Here is a 15,122-nt window from a genome sequence, read left to right as displayed (position 1 = left end):
CTCCCCGCATGGCGGCGACCTCGGCTCCTCCTCCTCCTCCTCCCTCAAGATGGCGAGAGCTGGGGCCTGCCCTCCCTCCGCCTCCGGAGAAACGGCAGGGGACGGAGCTGCCCCCTGAGGGGGATGATGATGATCATCATCATCATAATGATATTTGTTAAGCGCTTACTATGTGCCAAGCACTGTTCCAAGCGCTAGGAGGAGACAAGGTCATCAGGTTGCCCCCCCCCGGGGGCCTCTCACTCTTCATCCCCATTTTTCCAGATGAGGTCACTGAGGCCCAGGGAAGTGACTTGCCCACAGTCACCCAGCTGACAAGCGGAGGAGTCGGCATTAGAACCCACGACTTCTGACTCCCCAGCCCCGGCTCTTGCCACTGAGCCACGCTGTGTCTCCTGGAGGGATAATAATAATAGTAGTGGTATTTGTTAAGCACTTACTATGTGCCAAGGGAGACAAGGTCGCCACGTTGACCCCCGGGGGGCTCCCAGTCTTCATCCCCGTTTTTCCAGTTGAGGTGACTGAGGCCCAGGGAAGTGACTTGCCCACAGTCACCCAGCTGACAAGCGGCAGAGCCGGGATTAGAACCCACGACTTCTGACTCCCCAGCCCTGACTCTTGCCACTGAGCCACGCTGCATCTCCTGAAGGGATAATAATAATGTTGGCCTTTGTTAAGCGCTTACTATGTGCCAAGCACTGTTCCAAGCGCTGGGAGGGAGACAAGGTCACCAGATTGCCCCCCCTGGGGAGCTCCCAGTCTTCATCCCCATTTTTACAGATGAGGTGACTGAGGCCCATTCATTCAATAGTATTTATTGAGCACTTACTATGTGCAGAGCACTGTACTAAGCACTTGGAATGGACAATGCGGCAATCCCTGCCCATTGACAGGCTTACAGTCTAATCGGGGGAGATAGATGGACAAAAACAAGACAATTTAATCACGATAAATAGAAGTGAAGTGACGCCCAGAGTCACCCAGCTGACGGGCGGCGGAGTCAGGATTAGAACCCAAGACTTCTGACTCCCCAGCCCCGGCTCTTGCCATTGAGCCATGCGGCGTCTCTTGAAGGGATAATAATAATGTTGGTATTTGTTAAGTGCTTCCTATGTACAGTGCACTGGTCTAAGCAGTGGGCTAGATACAGGGTCATCAGGTTGTCCCTCGTGAGGCTCACAGTCTTAATCCCCATTTGACAGATGAGGTAGCTGAGGCACAGAGAAGTTAAGTGACTTGCCTAGTCACACAGCTGACAGGCGGCGGATCCGGGGTTAGAACCCATGACCTCTGACTCCCAAGCCCGGTCTCTTTCCGTGGAGCCACGCTAATGGGGGTGTCGGGGCTCTCCCCGAAGGGGTGCCTATAGAGTTCCCATTCCCTGCCCACCACGACCTTATAATCCAGAGGGGAGTGGGAAATGGAGCAGAAGAAGAAGAAAGAGATTTTTGTTGGGGTTCCCACTGAGAGGGAGAGTGGGGTTTCTGGCTGAGGGGGAAATGGGGGACCCTCCCTGAGGGGGAGAGTGGGGACTAGGTTTCCTCACCCAAGGGAAGAATGAGGGCCGGGTTCCTCAGGGAGGAGGGAAATGGGGTGGTGGGGCTCCCTTATAGGGAAATAGCCTCCAGTAATAATAATAATAATGTTGGTATTTGTTAAGCGTTTACTATGTGCCAAGCACTGTTCTGTATGCTGAGGAGATGCAAGAAAATCAGGTTGTCCCCCATGGGGCTCCCAGTCTTCATCCCCATTTTACAGATGAGGTAATTTAGGCCCAGAGAAGTGAAGTGACTTGCCCAAACTCACACAGCTGATAAGTGGCAGAGCAGGGATTAGAACCCACGACCTCTGACTCCCAGGCCCGTGCTCTTTCCACTAAGTCACATGCCTTCTCCTGTACTGGGGCTCCCTGTGAGGGGAAAAAGCCCTGTCAGTACTGGGGGCAAAGGTGGTAACTAAGCCCCTTCTAAAGGGAAAGGGGCCCGAGGTGCTCGCCCATTCGGGAGGAAGGGGCAAGGCAGTGTCCCTGCCTCTGGTGAAAATAGGGGGCTGTGACTTAAATGAACACCTTCCCGGAGGAAATGAGGGATTTAGAAATCCTCTCCCCAAGACCACACAGAGGACTCACCTAACTCCCCCGAAAGGGTGTGGGGCAGGCTGAACCTCATGAAAAAAAGGGGGGCTGACAGTCTCCTTGGATGAGGGCCTGAGGAATTAGAGGAACAGAAGCTCACTTCTCCCCTCAGAAAAATCATAGCCTGTGCCCTTGTCAGCTGACTCAAAGCAGGAGAAAAGCAGAACCCACCTCACCTCTCACTTGAGGGAGGTAATGAGGAAGAGGTGTTGTGGGTCTAAAAACACCCAGTCAGGGACCGTACAGCCTGATAGATACAATAACTATTAGATCCCAGGTTTCAGAGTGATGAGTGCTAAGCCATGCCGGGGAGACCTTCACCCCTAATGCTCCCCCATAAAGAGGTGGAAACTTGCTTCAACCTTAAAGTGGGGAATGTTGAAGGCAGATCTGGAAAGGCAGTTTGAACACCTGATGGAAGATCTTAAACTCACCCCCACTCCCAGCATGTGAAGTCTGCCAAGCTCATTCTGTCCTTTTTTATTTACCCAAAAATAATTACAGCAGAGAGATATAAATCATTGGCTTACTGCATTTTTGAGAAATCTCATTTTCATTCCACGTTTTGGTCCCGTTTAGGTTTCGAAACATCGAGCCTCAACCAGTATCCCCCTGGGTGATGAGCATTTTTTTAATTTTTGAGTTTTCGAGTTAAAGTTCCATATGAGAAATAGCGAAGGGCTGGGATTGTAAAAAATCTCCAGGTGCAGCCAACTGAATCCTTTCAAAATGGGAGAGAAATATTTCTAAACTTCTCAAAAGAAGTGAAGTTAACAGACCGTTAAAATCAGAACAACTGAGGCTGGAAGATAGGGGACGAAAACAACTTTGTCCTTTCTGAAAAGTACGGGGGCTGCTTAAGCTTCTCCGGCCAGTCAGGAGATGACGCTTGACCAGAGCGCTCCCCTGAGTGCAGGAAAGTTCTCCATGAAAGTGCCCGGCCACATTTCCAAAGCCGCTGTGCCAGCCTAAGGGTTAGCAAAGCATAGAGAGGCGGAACTTTTTGGTCCAGGTCCCAGCCGGAAGAAATCGCTTATTCCCTTTGGAAACGGCATCAAGAATTTCAGGTCAGACTGAAGTACCTCTCTGAGGTTAACATCCTCCGTGAAGTTAATCGGGGAACAGGAGCCTGTAATCATTCAGGGATTACGTATGGTACATTCTGCGCTGGGAAAGTTTTTTTTCTTGTTAAATGCAAACTGCCAGGCAGGAAAGCAACTTTGCAGAAGGGGGGAAATTTAAGGTTCCCCAAATGGTTCAGGTTTAAATTGTGAGGTTTCTCTTCCCTTTAACTCTTTTTCCCTCTTAAAACAGACCCACTTTCTCTGCCTTTTCGGCCCTCCAATTGTCTTCAATGAATCAGTCCTATGGATTGAGCGCTTACTCTGTAGGAAGCGCTTGGAAGTGTACAGTGTAACAGACCCATTCCCTGTCATCCTCATCAGTACTCAAGCCTACATCTGTTCTGGTCATCAGTGCCTGGGGAGAGGTGGGGGGCGGGGAGGAGAGTAGCAGCCCCTTCCTCCCTCCAGTCTACTTTCCTCCAGCTAGGAATTAACCCCTTACTCTACACTGTGGGCAAAGAGAAGCAGCATGGCCTCATGGATCGAGCGCAGGCTTGGGAGTCAGAAGGACCTGTGTTCTAATCCCAGCTCCTCCACATAATAATAATATTAATGGTATTTGTTCAGTGTTTACTATGCGCCAGGCTAAGCGCTGGGGTGGATTCAAGCAAATTGGGTTGGATGCAGTCCCTGTCCCACGTGGGGCTCCCAGTCTCAATCTCCATTTTACATATGAGGTCACTGAGACACAGAGAAGTTAAATGACTTGCCCAAGGTTGCACAGCAGACAAGTGGAGGAGCCCGGGATTAGAACCCATGACCTGACTCCCAGGCCTGTGCTCTGTCTGACCTCGGGCAAGTCATCCCACTTCTCCATGCCTCAGTTCCGTCATCTCTAAAGTGGGAATTAAGACTGAGCTCCACGTGAGACAGGGACGGTGCCCAACCTGATGATCTTGTATCTTCCCCAGCACTTAGTATAGTGCCTGGCACATAGTAAGCGCTTAACAGATACCATCAAACAGAAAAACCTGCTGCTGCAGTACAGTGAGCCAAGTCCTGAATCCAACAGTGAGCGTGGTGGGAATTTGCTCTGCCAGAAATTGAAGACCATCAGACTTATCCTGATTCCAAACTCCCTATCGGTCTGGGTCTGAACCCAGGTCATTTGTTCAATTGTATTTTTTGAGCGCTTACAGTCTGCAGAGCACTGTACTAAGTGCTTGGAATGTACAATTCGGTAATAGGTGTCTTTCTAAGGATAGTTTAGAGAGGTAGGTAAGTGATTGGTGACCCTGAGCAGTAAGTGGGAGTTATTTATTTGGAGAACCTTGACTAGGATCTTGTCTATCTCACCTCCAACTTCTCACCCACATCCTGCCTCTGGTCTGGAACATCCTTCCTCCTCATATCCTACAGACAATTACTCTCCCCACTTCAAAGCTTTAATTGAAGGCACATGTCCTCCAAGAGACTTTCCCTGATTAAGTCCTCCTTTCCTCTTCTCCCACTCCCTTCTGCGTCGTCGCCCTGACTTGCTCCCTTTATTCATCCCTGCCTCCCACTTATACTCTCACAGCACTTAAGTACATATCTATAATTTATTTATTTCTATTAATGTCTGTCTCCCCCCTAGACTGTAAGCTCGCTGTGGGCAGGGAATGTGTCTGTTTACTATTGTGGTGTCCTCTCCCAAGGGCTTAGTCCAGTGCTCTGCACACTGTAATTGCTCAATAAATTCGATTGACTGGCTGACTTTATTTCTGCTGAATCATGTACCTAAAGTTATTCACCAATCTCTACGGTTTCTGATGTTGGGAAATGTGGTAGAGTCTCCCTACAGGAAAAATGGATGAACCTCAGTCTTGAGACTTCAGCATTTAGAAGCCGCACGGAAGAATCGATTCCAGTACGGTGCCTTGCGGGGTGTCCCCCGCCATTCACGTTCCACCGGGCCCAGAGGGCCACGAGTGAGTAGGGGCACAGCAGGTTACAAAGTCTGCTGACGTTTGCCAGCTACAGGCAGAGCCAGGGCTGAAAACCAGGAATCCTGCATCCCAGAGCATTGGTCTTTCCACTGGACCATCAGCAGGGTTCCTGGTGACATATATCAGTAAGTAATAATAATAATTATGGTATTTATTAAGCTCTAAGCTCTGTTGTAAGCGCTCAGGTAGATACAAGGTAATCAGGTTGTCCCACGTGGGGCTCACAGTCTTAATCCCCATTTTCTAGATGAGGTCACTGAGGCACAGAGAAGTTAAGTGGCTTGCGCAAGGTCATACAGCAGACAAGTGGCGGAGGCAGGATTAGAACCCACCTCCTCTGACTCCCAAGGCCGTGCTCCTTCTGCTGAGCCACAGTAGTACTAGAAATAGTACTTACTAGGTGCTTACTTTGTGCGGGGCGCTGAACTAAACACTGGGAAAGAGTACATAAGTGGGAATTACGAGTAAACACACCTGGGGAAGCAGCATGACCCAAGGGATGGAGCACAGGCCTGGGAGTCAGAAGGAACTGGGTTCTAATCCTGGCTCTGCCTCTTGTCTATTGTGTGACCTGGGCAAGTCATTTCACTTTTCTGTGCCTCAGTTACCTCATCTGTAAAATGGGCATTAAGACTGTGTGCTCCATGTGGGACAGGGACTGTGTCCAACCTGATTAGCTTGTGTCTGCCCCAGCACTAGAACAGTGCTTGACACATAGAAGGTGCTTAAAAAATCATGATCACTCCGTGACTCTCCAAAAACAACAGATTCTACTGGATAGAGCATGGGCCTGGGAGTCAGAAGGACCCAAGTTCTAGTCCTGGCTGCCGTGTGATCTTGGACCAGTCACTTCACTTCTCTGTGCCTCACTTACCTCATCTGTAAAATGGGGATTAAGACTGTGAACCCCAAGTGGGACAGAGACCGTGTCCAACTTGATTGATTTGTATCTATCCAAGTGCTCAGTACAGTGCCTGGCACTGTCTGGAAAGTTTAACTCCTCTCCGAGAGTATGAGCCCTCCATCAGATCTATAATCGCACTGCCTTTTGGGAACCCACCGGCTTCTGTGCGTGGGTCAGTGTTCCTTGCAGGAGAGGAATGCGATCAGGCTGCCCAATCAGTGCTTTGAGGAGGGTTTTGCCTCTTTAACAGACACCACCTCCTGCATGGTGTGCCTGACCAATTCCTACTCCCCCAGGGAACAAATCCAGAAAGAAACCAGTTTCCAGAAGCCCATTATCAAGCCTCTTTCCCCACCCTACCTCCCCTCCCCCCAGGTAAATGTTTTTTGTTTTCTATTTCCAGCCTAGTTTATATCTCACATGGGTCTCCTTGCTGACTTTAGAGGGTCTCAATTTTGCACTGCTCTCTGTCTGAATTCTACGTCCGTTATGGTTCCTCTCGGCCTTTTATCTGCCTTTTGCGGCCCCACCCAAACAGACCAGAAACTCCTTCCCAAACTCCATGTATTTGTTTTTATTGCCAATTGTTTTTATTGTTATTATTGGATTTATTTGGTCTTGTTATTGTTGTTCCCCAAGCACCTTACCAGTGGGAATTACGCCAAGAAGAGAGTGGCTATCAACTACTGTAAGCTCACTGTGGGCAGGGAATGTGTCTAGCAACTACTCTCCTAAGCGCTTAACACAAGTGCTCTGCACACAGTAAGTGCTCAATAAATACCATTGATTGAACTATTATTCTGAAGCTACCAGTTGGATTCTAAAGAATCTAGATTCTAGAGAAGCGGCGTGACTGAGTGGAAAGAGCCCAGGCTTGGGAGTCAGAGATCATGGGTTCTAATCCTGGGTCCGCTGCTTGTCAGCTGTGTGACTTTGGGCAAGTCACTTAACTTCTCTGGGCCTTAATTACCTCATCTGTAAAATGGGGATGAAGTCTGTGAGCCCCACGTGGGACAACCTGATCACCTTGTATCCCCCCCAGTGCTTAGAACAGTGCTTGGCACATAGTAAGTGCTTAACAAATACCATCATCATCATCATTATTATTAAAGCTGGAAAAGACCTCGACAGGTCATTTATTCATTCATTCAATCGTATTAAGTGAGTGATTGCTGTGTGCTGAGCACTGTACTAAGCACTTGGGAAGTACAATTCAGCAACAAATAGAGACGATCCCTGCCCACAACAGGCTCACAGTCTAGAAGGGGGGAGACAGACATCAAAACAAGTAAACAGTCATCTGTAGAATCATTATAAATAGATTTATAGATACATACATATCATTAATAAAAATAGAGTTATAAATATGTACATATATACACACATGCTGTGGGGCAGGGAGGGAGGATGAGCAAAGGGAGGAAATCGGGGTGATGGGGAGAGGACGGGGAGCAAAGGAAAAGGGGGGCTTAGTCTGGGAAGACCTCCTGGAGGAGGTGAGCTTTCAGTAGGGCTTTGAGGTGTGCGAGTTTGGTGGATTTGAGGAGAGAGGGCATTCCAGGCCAGAGGTAGGATTTGGGCCAAGGGGTCGACAGCGGGACAGGAGAGAACAAGGCACAGTGAGAAGGTTAGCGGCAGAGGAGCAGGGTGTGTGGGCTGGGATGGAGAAGGAGAGATGGGAGATGAGGTAAGAAGGGGCAAGGTGATGGAGAGCTTTGAAGCCAATAGTGACTTAATCCCTTGCTCTACCTCCATTCTGGAAGATTAACCAAAAACTGTATTTATTAAGCATTTTCTGTGTGCAGAGCACTGTACTAAGCACTTAGGAGAGTACAATCTAAAAGAGTCAGCAGACGTGTTCCCTCCCCACAAGGAGCTTACAGTCTAGAGGAGGAACAGATTGCAAGATCCCAGTAGATTGTAAACTACCAGCATGAAAGATAGTTGAGGGCAGGGATCATGTCTAGCAACGGTAATGTACTCTCCCAAGCCTTTAGCACAGTGCTCTGCACACAGTAAGTGCTCCATAAATATCACTGGAAGTTGAGAGAGGGAAGGATTATCTCCCTATGGTCTTTCTCCAGTCCATACCTCACTCTGCTGTCCAAATCATTTTTCTAAAATAGCATCCCACACACATCTTCTCTCTTAAAGAAGCAGCACGATGTAGTGTATAGAGCACAGGCCTGGGAGTCAGAAGGTCATGGGTTCTAATCCCAGCTTCTCCACATGTCTGCTGTGTGACCTTGAGCAAGTCACTTCACTTCTCTGTGCCTCAGTTACCTCATCTGTAAAATGGGGATTGAGACTCTGAACCCCATATGGGACAGAGTCCGTGTCCAATCCAATTTGCTGTATCCACCCCAATGCTTAGTACAGTGCCTGACACTTAATAAATACCATAATCAATCATCTCTCATACCTCCAAAATCTTCAACGCTTATCCATTCCTCACCACATCAAACAAAAACACCTGACCATTTGCTTCCAGGTCAGTCCGTCAGTTCTCCCTCTTTCTTATCCACTCTCTTCTCCCACTACACCCTAGTTCACAGTCTTCGTTCCCCTCAAACCAGCCTACTCACTGTGCCTCATTCATCTCTCCCACTTCACATCGCTTCCTCCTTCCTGGAATTCCCTCATCCTTCAAATCAGGCTGGCAGCCCTTGAAGGGCAGGCATGGAGTCTCTGCCCCCTGCCCTATCGCTTTCAAGTGCCCAGTCTAGGGTTTGTCCTCACTGAGAGACCTCAGTGAAGTCATCTTGCCCCTTGGGACCATCAGAGCTGGTGATCTTTGATACCTGATAGCCAAGTTACCTGGTTCCATCTGGGTATCTCGTCTGAACTGCTCTGAAAGCCCCTTCAGCGTAGAGATGGCTTTCAACCCAGGCCCTCCCCAGCTTTAAGGGACCCTCTCTCTTCAGTGGATTGATTAATGGATAGATTGATTGCTTGATTGATTGCATACCTCTGTGCCAAGCCCTCCGGACACTCATTAAGGGGTTTCCTTCCACGCTTCCAAAGGAATCTTTCTCTGCAGCCTGCAAACCACACAGACTGTAATCTTGTTGTGGCGAGGGAATGTGCCTGTTATATTGCTATAGGGTACTCTCCCAAGCGTTTAGTGCAATGTTCTGCACATAGTAAGCACTCGATTAATATGACTGATTGACGGACAAGCATGAGGCCCAGATCTGGAATCATCTGGGAGTTTCTTTTCAGAGGGTCACCAGCTGATGAAGGAGTAGCCCACCATCTGGGTAGATCTCTGCAGCCTGGACCTTCATCCAGGGGAGGGGAGAACCAGGAGCCTGGTGTAGAACCGTGTCCAATCCGATATGCTCGTATCTACCCCAATACAGTGTCTGACACAGAGTAAGCACTTAATAAATACTATTATTATTATTATTAGATTGGTCTAGTGGATCGAACACAAGCCTGGGATTCAGAAGGACCTGGATACAAATTCCGGCTACTCCCCTTGTCTGCTGTGTGACCGTGGACAAGTTGCTTTGCTTCTCTGGGCCTCAGCTACCTCAACTGTAATAATAATAATAATAGTAATTATGGTACTTGTTAGACCCTTAATGTGCCCCAGGGACTGTACTAAACGCTGGGGTGGATACAAGCAAATCAAGCTGGATGCAGTCCCTGTCCCATGGGGAGCTCTCGGTCTTAATCCCCATTTTATGGATGAGGTAACTGAGACCCAGAGAAGTTAAGTGACTTGCCCAAGGGGACACAGCAGGCAAGTGGTGGAGCCAGGATTAGAAGCCATGACCTTCTGACTCCCAGGCCCCAATGGGGATTAATAATAATGTTGGTATTTGTGAAGTGCTTGCTATGTGCAGAGCACTGTTCTAAGCGCTGGGGTAGATATAGGATTATCAGGTTGTCCCATGTGAAGCTCTCAGTCTTCATCCCCATTTTCCAGATGAGGTAACTGAGGCACAGAGAAGTTAAGTGACTTGCCCACAGTCACACAACTGACAAGGGGCAGAGCAGGGATTCGAACCCATGACCTCTGACTCCCAAGCCTGTGCTCTTTCCACTGAGCCACGATTAAGACTGTGAGCCCCATGTGGGACAGGGACTGTGTCCAACCTGATTATCTGGTATCCACCCCAGCGGCTAGGACAGTGCCTGGCACATAATAAGCACTTAAGAAATACCACAATTATCATAATGATTATTTGGGGCCGGCTAGGAGCTCTCCGTCTCCCCTGCCGTCAGGGCTCAGGGTCCTGTGGTGATGCAGACCGCAGGGTGCCGGTGGGCAGCATGCCAAGTGGAGGCGGAGACAGCTCACAGCCGGGCAGAGAATGCCAGGGTTGGAGCTGCAGGGCAGAGTGCGGCAGCTCTTCAGCTTCTCAAGCTGGCAAGGGGCTGCCACAATAATCATAGTCATTCATTCAGTCAGTCAGTCAGTTGTATTTATTGAGCGCTTACTGTGTGCAGAGCACTGTACTAAGCCCTTGGGAGAGTACACTATAACAATCAACAGACACATTCCCCGCCCACAATGAGCTTACAGTCTAGAGGGGGGAACAGACATTAATGTATTCAATTATATTTCATTTAATCATATTTATGAGTGCTTACTGTGTGCAAAGCACTGTACTAAGCACTTGGGAGAGTACAATATAATAATAAATGGACACATTCCCTGCCCACAGCGAACCTTGGGGATGCTTAGGCTGTAACCAGACTCTGGATGATTTGTCGCCCGCTAATGCCCTCCCCAATCCTCTCTCCGAGTTTTGCCTTCCATGTTGTTTTGGCATTTATATTATTTCATTTCTCCTATTGGATCCTTTGTCACACTCTTCCCCACCTTAATAACAATAAGAGTAGTGGAATTTGTTAAGCACTTACTATATGGAACCTGTATGACAAACAGGAGGCTACAAAAAGAACAGAATATGGAGAAACATTGCTTTCCCATCAGCGCTTAGAACAGTGCTTAGCAAATAGTAAGCTCTTAAATGCCATGATTATTATTAGTAGTAGTAAGGGTGTAAGACAAGGATGTATCTTATTTCCTTATAATAATAATAATAGTATTTGTTAAGCTCTCACTATGTGCCAAGCATTGTTCTAAGCACAGGGGTAAATAGAAGTAATCAGGTTATCCCATGTGGGGCTTACAGTCTTAATCCCCATTTTACAGATGAAGTAACTGAGGCACAGAGAAGTGAAGTGACTTGCCCAAGGTCACACAGCAGACAAGTGGCGGAGGCAGGATCTGTTCATCCTGTACAGCAAATATCTAATGAGAGAACCCAGATTGGATGAAGACGAACGGAGAGTAAAGATTGGAGGGAGAAATAGAAACAACCTTCGTTATGCTGATGATACAACCCTACTAGCAGAAAGTGAAGAAGATTTGAAGGGCTTATTATTAAAAGTTAAGGAACAGAGCAAAAAGATGGCCCTCCAGTTGAATGTCAAGAAAACAAAGATCATGACAACTGGAAGTTTTAACACATTTGTAGTGGACGGAGAGAAGAGTGAAATAGTTGACCATTTTTCTCTCCCGGAATTGATAATCAATAATAAAGGAACTAGTAGTCAAGAAATATGCCGAAGTAAAGCTATGAAGAACCCGGAAAAAGTCATGAAATGTGCTGATGTAATGATTACCACAAAAATACAAATTGTCAATTCTATAGTGTTTCCAGTCACAATGTATGGATCCAAAAGCTGGACAGAGAAAAAACAGGATAGAAAAGCATCGATTCTTTTGAAATGGGGTGTTGGAGAAGACTTTTGCAAATACCATGGATTGCCCGAGAAACAAATGGCTTTTAGAACCAATTAAGGCAAAGTGGTCTTTGGAAAGCCAAATAACTTGATTTAGATTAGCATATTTTGGACACACAATCAAGAGGACTAATTTTCTGGAGAAGACGCTAATGCTAGGAAAAGTCCAGGGAAAACGAGGAAGAGGCAGACTGGCTGCTAGATGGGTAGAGACCGTAACAACGATAACGGAGGAGCCTTTAGAAAGGTTGTGGATTATGGCAGAGGACAGGACATTCTGGAGAAGGTATATCCATGGAGTGCCTATGAATCAGAAACGACTTGATGGCACTTAATAATAATAATAATAATAATGATAAATGTGTCAGGCACTGTACTAAACACGATAATAAATTACAGATAATAATAATCGTAATAATTGTGGTATTTGTTAAGTGCTTTCTTTGTCCCAGGGACTGTACTAAGCACATGGAGCCAGAGTGGGTGATAGCCTGCGGTGGGGAAAAGGTAGAGGACACTGATTCCCCCAGGCAAGATCCAGCCCAGATCTTGCTCCGTTCCAGCCTCAGCTCACTAGGCCCCTGACCCCTTTGCCGTTTTGTTGTGGTTTTTTTTCATGGTATTTGTTAAGCGCTTACTATATGCCAGGCACTGTATTAAGCACTGAGACAGATATGAGCGAATCAGTCTGGACACAGTCCATGTCCCGCATGGGGCCCACAGGCTTAATCTCTGTTTTACAGTTGCAAGATCATCAGGTCCCACATGGGACTCACATTATCAGTAGGAGGGAGAACAGGGATGAATCCCCATTTTGCAGATAAGGTAACTGAAGCACAGAGAAGTGAAGTGACTCGCCCGTGGTCACACAGCAGACAAGTGGCAGAGCCAGGATAAGAACCCAGATCCTTCTGAATAACAATAATAATAATAATAACTAGTATTTTTAAGAGCTTTCTACGTGCCAGGCACTACATTCATTCAATTGTATTTATTGAGCGCTTACTCTGTGCACAGCACTGTACTAAGTGCTTGGAATGTACAATTCGGCAACAGATAGAGACAATCCCTGCCCAATAACAGGCTCACAGTCTACTAATCACCGGAATAGATACAAGCTATTGGGATGGACACAATCCCTGACCCATGTGGGGTTCACAGTCTCAATCCCCGTTTTTCCAGATGAGGTAACTGAGTCCCAGAGAAGTGAAGTGACTTTTCCAAGGCCCAAGAGCAGACAAGAGGTGGAGTTGGGATTAGTATCCCCGCCCCCAGGCGCTTCCCACTGGGCCACCCCGCTTCTCACAGTTCTGCCCCCCTCACCGTGCCCCTTGATTCCGGTTTGGCTCAGTGCCTCCTGTGAAACAAAGACTGCCCCCCTCTACTTTGCATGCTGACTTGGCCTCCCCCTTTCAGTTCTCTTTTTTGGGAGACGAGTCGTAGTCCTTCTCGTCCAAGGAGTACTTTGAAATGTCAGGCTCCAGCTGGGTGTTTCCCCGCCACGCAGATTCACCCAGCTCATCATTCTGGGTCTTCCCAGAACATTCACATGCCCCCCAGGCAAAACCCCCAAATTCTCGTAGGTGGGGGTGTCACCATTCAGGTCCCAAGTGATCTGATGTTTTCATTCCGATCAGTCAATTGGTAGTAATAATTATAATTATGGTATTTGTTAAGTGCTTACTCTGGGCCAAGCACTGTTCTAAAAATAATAATAATAATGTTGGTATTTGTTAAGCGCTTACTATGTGCAGAGCACTGTTCTAAGCGCTGGGGTAGATACAGGGTCTTGAGGTTGTCCCAAGTGAGCCTCACAGGCTTAATCCCCATTTTACAGATGAGGGAACTGAGACACAGAGAAGTTAAGTGACTTGCCCATGGTCACACAGCTGACAAGTGGCAGAGTGGGGATTCAAACCTGTGACATCTGACTCCCAAGCCCGTGCTTGTTCCACTGAGCCACGCTGCCCATGACATCTGACTCCCAAGCCTGAGCTCTTTCCAATGAGCCACCCTGCTTGCACTGGGGTGGATACAAGGTAATCAAATTTTCTCACATGGGGCTCACAGTCTTAATCCCCATTTTCCGATAAGGTAACTGAGGTGCAGAGAAGTTAAGTGACTTGCCCAAGGTCATACAGCAGACAAGTGGCAGAGCCGGGATGATAATAATAATAATGGTATTGGTTAAGTGCTTACTATGTGCCAAGCACTGTTATAAGCGCTGGGATAGATACAAGATCACCTTGCTCACCTCCTCCAAGAGGCCTCCTCCAAGAGGCCTTCCCAGACTGAGCTCCCCTTTTCCCTCTGCTCCCTCTACCCCCCCTTACCTCTCCGCAGCTAAACCCTCTTCTCCCCCCCACTTCCCTCTGCTCCTCCCCCTCTCCCATCCCATCCCCTCAGCACTGTACTCATCCGCTCAACTGTATATATCTTCATCACCCTATTTATTTTGTTAATGAGATGTACATCACCTTGATTCTATTTATTTGCTATTGTTTTCATGAGATGTTCTTCCCCTCGATTCTATTTACTGCCATTGTTCTTGTCTGTCCGTCTCCCCCGATTAGACTGTAAACCCGTCAAAGGGCAGCGACTGTCTCTATCTGGTACCGATTTGTACATTCCAAGCGCTCAGTACAGTGCTCTGCACATAGTAAGCGCTCAATTAATATGAATGAATGAATGAATGAATGAATACAAGATAATCAGGTTAGACACAGTTCCTGTCCCGCATGGGGCTCACAGTCTTAATCCCCATTTTACCAATGAGGTAACTGAGGCACAGAGACGGTAAGCGGCTTGCTCATGGTCGCACAGCAGAAAATTGGCCTAGTCGGGATTGGAACCCATATCCTCCAACTCCCAAGCCCTTGCTCTTGCCCCTAAGCCATGCTGCTTATCTGAGTACCTACTTTGTACAGAGCACTGTGCTGGGCGCTCGGGAGAGTACAATAGAATTAGTAGACCTGAACCCTGGCCTCAAGGAGCTTACAGTCTGGCGAGTTTACACTGTAGCTCCCTCAACTCTCGAGGAGGGGTCCCAGAGGACTTGGGCTGGCAGGATGTTCATCAGGTCATTTAGTCCATTCCCCTGCCACTGTGTAGGGCTTCCCCTCTGCTCTACCAATCAGGTTGTTTTCATTCCTGTTCCCTTTAGACTGTAAGCTCACTGTCAGCAGGAAACATATTTACCAAAACTGTTAAATTCTAATAATAATAGTAATGATAATAATAACTGTGGCATTTGTTCAGTGCTTACTACG

Source organism: Ornithorhynchus anatinus, chromosome 11, assembly GCF_004115215.2.
Source record: "Ornithorhynchus anatinus isolate Pmale09 chromosome 11, mOrnAna1.pri.v4, whole genome shotgun sequence".
Taxonomy (NCBI): domain Eukaryota; kingdom Metazoa; phylum Chordata; class Mammalia; order Monotremata; family Ornithorhynchidae; genus Ornithorhynchus; species Ornithorhynchus anatinus.
Note: the sequence above shows the minus strand (reverse complement) of the source record.